This window comes from Pygoscelis adeliae, unplaced genomic scaffold (assembly GCF_000699105.1).
Source record: "Pygoscelis adeliae isolate BGI_AS28 unplaced genomic scaffold, ASM69910v1 Scaffold141, whole genome shotgun sequence".
NCBI lineage: Eukaryota > Metazoa > Chordata > Aves > Sphenisciformes > Spheniscidae > Pygoscelis > Pygoscelis adeliae.
Genome location: NW_008824231.1, coordinates 1,305,928 through 1,312,103, shown reverse-complemented (window position 1 = coordinate 1,312,103; position 6,176 = coordinate 1,305,928).

Sequence of the window (6,176 nt, the reverse complement as noted above, 5' to 3'; positions counted from 1 at the left end):
AGAATACAACAGCTGGGATCTGCTTCTCTCTTTCATGATCCACGTAAAAAGCTCTTCAAACTGTTATCTCTTCTCACAGCAAGGGAATAAAAAGTCGGCCTGAAGGGATTCAGCTCATGCAAGATCCTGCTCTTGGAAGAATCATCAACATTTATGCTCTCCAGCTGTTGTATTCTCTGTGAGATTCATATGCAAGCATATGTGGCCATGGATATTACATAGTTTTCCAAAATACAAGTGATTTTTCTGATATCAGTGTAGCGCAGGGTGACTGTTGTCTTGATACTAGCTATGGAAGAAAAAGATCTAAAACCAGAATCTTTTTAATGGCTCATATATCCATTTTAATGAAAATATTCTGTTTTAATATGATGGATACCTAGCAATGGTATGATTATTCTGTTGAGCCGAACTGAACAGCATTAGTGGCTTCAGAGTACTTGTTTTGGCAGCTGTGGCAAAACCTAAAGTCAGTAGTACACTAGCTGACTGTTTTTACTGGAAGACCCTGTGAGAGGAACACCCAGCAGACTGAGAAGAGATCCTAGATTAAAAGAGAATGTTAATTTCTTTAAAAACAAGAGCAGGAAAATGTGTATTTGGGAAGAACCTAATATTCTTGTGTACTTTTCTCACAGTTTGCATAATCCAGCTGCTTTCCCTTACAAGACTTTGATTTCCGCAGTTCCCAATCATCACACACTCGCCTTGCTTACAGTATTGATGTGAAGCAAAGGTAGGCAAGGGAGCAGGACGATGACTTTCCCAGCTGAGCAACTCAACAACTAGATTAGAGGATCAGGTACCTGTTGTGTCTAGCTTGACTGATCCCCAAATTTTTCACTGCTGCCTACAGTAAGGACTCTAACAAGACAAGGATACTTACTTAGAAACCCCATACTACAGTGACTGCGGTTTCCTCCTTGATGATGAGGTTGATATTTCTAAAATCCTTCAGACTGACAGGTCTTAGAATCTACCTGTCTCATTTCTGAGACCAGTGGTTTTACCAGCATTTTAAAGTCACTTGAAAACAGGCCAAAAGTTTTGGTATGCTCTGATTACACCCAGCTTATTTAACTCTCAAAGGGACTTAGAACCAAAGATTTCTGATTTTGGGGTTCCAGATGGCCTGAAGTGCCTACGTGGTCAGTTCATGAAACTTTTAGGGGTTAGCAAACTTTTAGGGGTGCCTAAGGATTTGACTTTATGAGCCTACAAAAAGTTTTCCCTTCTGAAGTGCCTCAGCAGTATAGTTAGAGCTTTCCTTAATTTTCTCTTGGATGTGTCTAAATTTTGCCTGAGGCTCCTACGTGCTTCTTACAATCTGTTCCATAAGCTTCAGATATGCAGAAGATTTTATAAGGATCACCTATTTCCAATAAATAAATAAAATAATTCAGAACGGTCCATGTAATGCATTACAATAATTGTTTCTGTTTTCTGTGTTCAACAGCCAGCTTAGCTACTTTCACAGGGCAAAAACCTCAAGAATGAAATTACCTCAGGCTTGATCTCACAAACGAGCATTGCAGAACAGCTATGGATTTCAGTGCCTCGACCACTAAATATGCTTATGAGAAACAGCCAAGGAGTAAATGATATTTGCTTACTTAACTGTGATAAGAACTGATCCCAGAACCCAAGTTAATAAAAGCTGAAGCTTTGACACAGTATTAAGAAGGCTGTGGTGTTTCCTCATGGAGGACAACAGCTCTTTGTGACTGGAAAAGTCCTTTGGCCCATTCCATATAAAGACAGTTGCCAGGCGTACATTCCAGCTGCTGTAGTAATATTTTACCTACTTTAAATATATACCACTGATAACTTCACTGCAAGACAATTTTTTAATTTCTTATCCTCTGTTACTGGATAAAATTGCTATAAGAGCCTTTACGAGGAGTTCTGCATTCCTCTACAGAGATACAGATATGGCACTGGTTTATTTATAAACTCCTGCAATAAGGACTAATTTGGTGACCACAGCAAAAAAATCCCTCAGAGGTCATTGGACCAGATCTATAATTTCTAAATCCAGTAGAAGAATATGTAAAACACTCTGGGAAGCTTCAGGGTTAAACCCACTATAGAAATGAAAGATTCCCATTATTAATCTTAAGAAAAGATTTTATTTATACCAAAATATTACAGTGGAGTGTAAGTAGTTGTCTATTATCTGCTGAATGCTAGTAAAGTGTGGTCTGCCAGAAACTAATGCTTCTTTTATCAACGCTTTCTACTTAGTAACTGACCTTTAGTTCCTGTAGGAATAATTAGGATCACTGACGAGAGTTATTCATGTTTTCAGACTCCTGTGAATAACATGATGATGTGATTTTCTGACTAGATGTAACCCAGGAGCATTTTTCATGCGCTGAAGAATAGCTGATAGTGATTAAATGTAATTTTATAAGTTTGCTTTTATTTCCTACAAGGCTCAACCCACCCTCTGTGTTATAGCAGTTACTTAACTCTCCTGTAGACCTTTACATATCCAGGTTATAGGGGGGTCAGTCATTCATGCTGAATGGTGGGTACAATTATAATAGAGGCAGTTTATCTGCCCCTTCTTTTCAGAAGTTTTTAAGGAACCGTCTTTCTGCGTGCCCAGGTCAAGTGATTCCCTGTTGGAATTCCCTGCATGGCTGTTCCCTGACCATAAAACACCAGGCAGAGAGGACAGACCTTTTATACTAGGGTGCATTGTCTGTACAAGGCAATAACTTTGCTCAATGATACACTCCCAGAGGAGATGAGTAACTGTTTCTTTTACTATTGTTATACATTAAATGAGCTGTTAATTTTCCGCCCTATTTAAAATTCATATGTTTTATAGTAATAATATTTTATGTCTCACCTTTGCATTAAAATCTACCTTGGTAGCAGTTCCAAAGTTAATATTAAGAAGCTGTTTTAAACTCTTTGCATTGTTAAATAATCCTTGTATTTTTGCTGTAGTTTTCTTCACATGTCCCTTTCCTCTGGACTCCTTCCAGACTGAAACACCCCAAACCTCTCTGTAATATAGAGAGGGCTAATTTTGCACAGGAAGGGCTGGATTGGTTTACTGGAACCAGTTTGAGACGTATAAATGTCTGTGCCGGCATACATGTCTGTGTGGACATATTATTATCCTGACACCTTTGTTCCAACAAACCTTCAATACAAAACTAGTCTTGTGCATATCTCTCTCCCATCATACATTGATTACAAACTTTATTAAACTTCTAGAGCCACTGGAACTCTGCCACCTCATGAGTGTAAGGCAATGGTTCTTTAACAATACAGTTATGAGAACAAATATTTTTGACAGAACTTGAGAAATAATTTCTTAATTTGATGTGTTTATTCATTTCTGTGGACTTAAAAATTCACTCATCTCTTTTTCCTCTGAGTATAAGCAAAAAATAGATACCTGTCATAACAAACTCAACTACAAATAAACTTGGAAATGTCTCTAGCAAAATCTGAGCTGTTTTTGCTCCATATTTGGGTTATTCGACATTAGTAACAGAATTGATTTTCAGAGCTCTGGGAGCAGTTAGAGCAGATCACCCACACTTCTCTTTCCTAAAGGAAAGAGGTCCCCTCTGCAGTGGTTGTAAAATGCTGTACTCACTGATCTCTTGGGTTGCTTCCTTTAAGCAACATTGCAATGGCTTCACCTGGGTTAATCTTTCAATGACTCTTTGTTGCTCAGAACCGCATTGCACCCAAGCCCCAGAAAACACCTCATTGCCTGGCTCTTAAACAGTGTAGAGAATGAGACACAGGTCATCTGCTGCAAACAGAGGATGCAGCATCCCAAACCATTTTGCTCCTCTCCGGGAAGTCTGAGTTGGCAAACACAGGTGATTAAGTGGGTGGGTATCCCCTACCATAGTCCCTGGGAGTGAGAGATGAAAGAAGCCATTGCCACCTTTGAGTGCCTGGGCTATACCTTTGCCATCAGAGCATGGAGAGCTTGCCGCTCCCTGGGTCAAGGCACATGCACCATCCACTTTCTGACTTCCTATGAGGTTGAAACTCAGACCTATCTTAACCATCATCTCACTCCACTCCCATGTTTCTGCAGAATATGTGTAGATTTGTGAGCCAGAGGTGAGTTACAGTGTGTCAAACATATGTTTAGACACAGTCATGGCAGGCAGATAATTTGAATCATCCTATGCATTACATTGAGGTATGCCATACACAATGAACCAAAAATTCATGAAGTAAAGCATGGTCACAGACTTAATCAACAGAGTCACTTGATGTAAGAGAAAATCATTAAGCAGTGGTGTCTTCAGAGGCATTACATTTGTTTTCAGGGCTGAACTTAGAAGACTATGCATAGTGTCAGCACTGTTTAAACCTTTTTCTCTGCTTGCTTATCCATGTGATCCAATGTGCTGATAAATATCTTTCTTGCCCACCTCTAGCCCACATTGCCTCTTCAAAATTAAGCCCAGAAAGTCTAACAGAGTGCACAGCAGTGCAATCAGGCAACCTGCTCCTATAATTCTTGGCAGCATTATCACAAAAGAGAACAATGTACAAAGGTGTGTTATCAACATCATTCCCATACTAAATCTAAAACACAGCACTGTACCAGCTACTAGGAAGAAAATTAACACTATCCCAGCCAAAACCAGGACAGTAGGGGAATGTATCTAGGACAGTGTATCGTATGGAAGCAGAATGCAATTATTCAGCTCAAAATTAACGAGTTGCCAGCCAGCCACAGCAGTTCCTTCATCACCAAGCTGCGCTTCTTTACTGACAGCAAATGGGAAGGCCTTGGGTTTATGTCATGTTTAAAGAAGCTGCCATGTGTCTTTAATGACCATAAATGGCATAACCTTGGTTTTATGTCTCAGGGCTGATGTCCACCCTCTATACGTGATTAATGTGCTTTACAAATAGTTCTTTGGCCACAGAAGCCATCTAGAAATAAGAGACTAATTGGACAAAAAAGTTCTGAAGAGCATGGATGAAAGAATGGATCTGACTAAAATTTGGAAGCAGATACTGCATCTTCCTGTGAGTGTCTGGATTTGTCTTTCACGCGTTTGAAAGCTAGTGTAAAATAAATCAGGAATAATAACAAAGGTGTTTACCAACTTGTAGATGTAGAGGTCCATGGGAGTAAATTGATTCAGACTGGTTTATAATTTTTTGTGCTTTGTTCCAAGTAAATTAGAAAACATGCCTTTAAGCATGTTCATTAGTTTGTATACCTCTTGTTGTGTAATGTTATTTCATCGATCTGTCAAATGAAACAAAAGTGGATTATGACTTGGCCAGATGGCTTGCAAAGATTATCTTTGAATATTAGGTGTCAGGAAGAAAAAAATGGGAATCAATTTGTTGAATGCCTAACGTAGCTTACGTTCAAAATTACTGAATTAAGTCCTAGTCACTTGTCTCCACCAACTTAAGTAATGATGCTTTCTGAACTGAGTCTAGAAAATGTCTCCTTTTTCACCACTCATCTTCAGGTGTCAACATGTACAGGAACAATTGTTGTTACTGTCAGAACTGACATGAAATATCAACCACAATACTGGATTATCTTTTCTTTGGATGTCTCACAAATGGCTGTCACTAGCAGTGATCCACTGTCTTTCTTATTTCCACAGGCTTCATTCTTGCTTATTTGTTTTTTGTTTTTATTGATTTTGTTCTTTATTTATGGGTATTGTTATTTGTCTTTCTCTCTAAAATAGTGAATAAGGTTGCATAGCATATATAAATTCCTCTTTGAGCCTTGCAGAATGGGAGGAGAGGAGCTGTGGCATTTGTCTGGTAAAACTCAGCTAGCCAGTGCGTTGCTCTGAGAGGCTGCAAGCAGAACGAAGGAGTGGAAGCAGAATCTGTGCTTTGCTCAAACAAGCATTAATGCCATCATTCTTTACTGTTTGAATTTCATAGAATCATAGAATCATTAAGGTTGGAAAAGACCTCTAAGATCATCTAGTCCAACCATCAACCCAACAACACCATAACCACTAAACCATGTCCCTAAGCGCCTCATCTACACGTCTTTTAAATACCTCCAGGGATGGTGACTCAACCACTTCCCTGGGCAGCCTGGTCCAATGTTTAACCACTCTTTCAGTAAAGACATTTTTCCTCATGTCCAATCTAAACCTCCCCTGGTGCAACTTGAGGCCATTTCCTCTCATCCTATC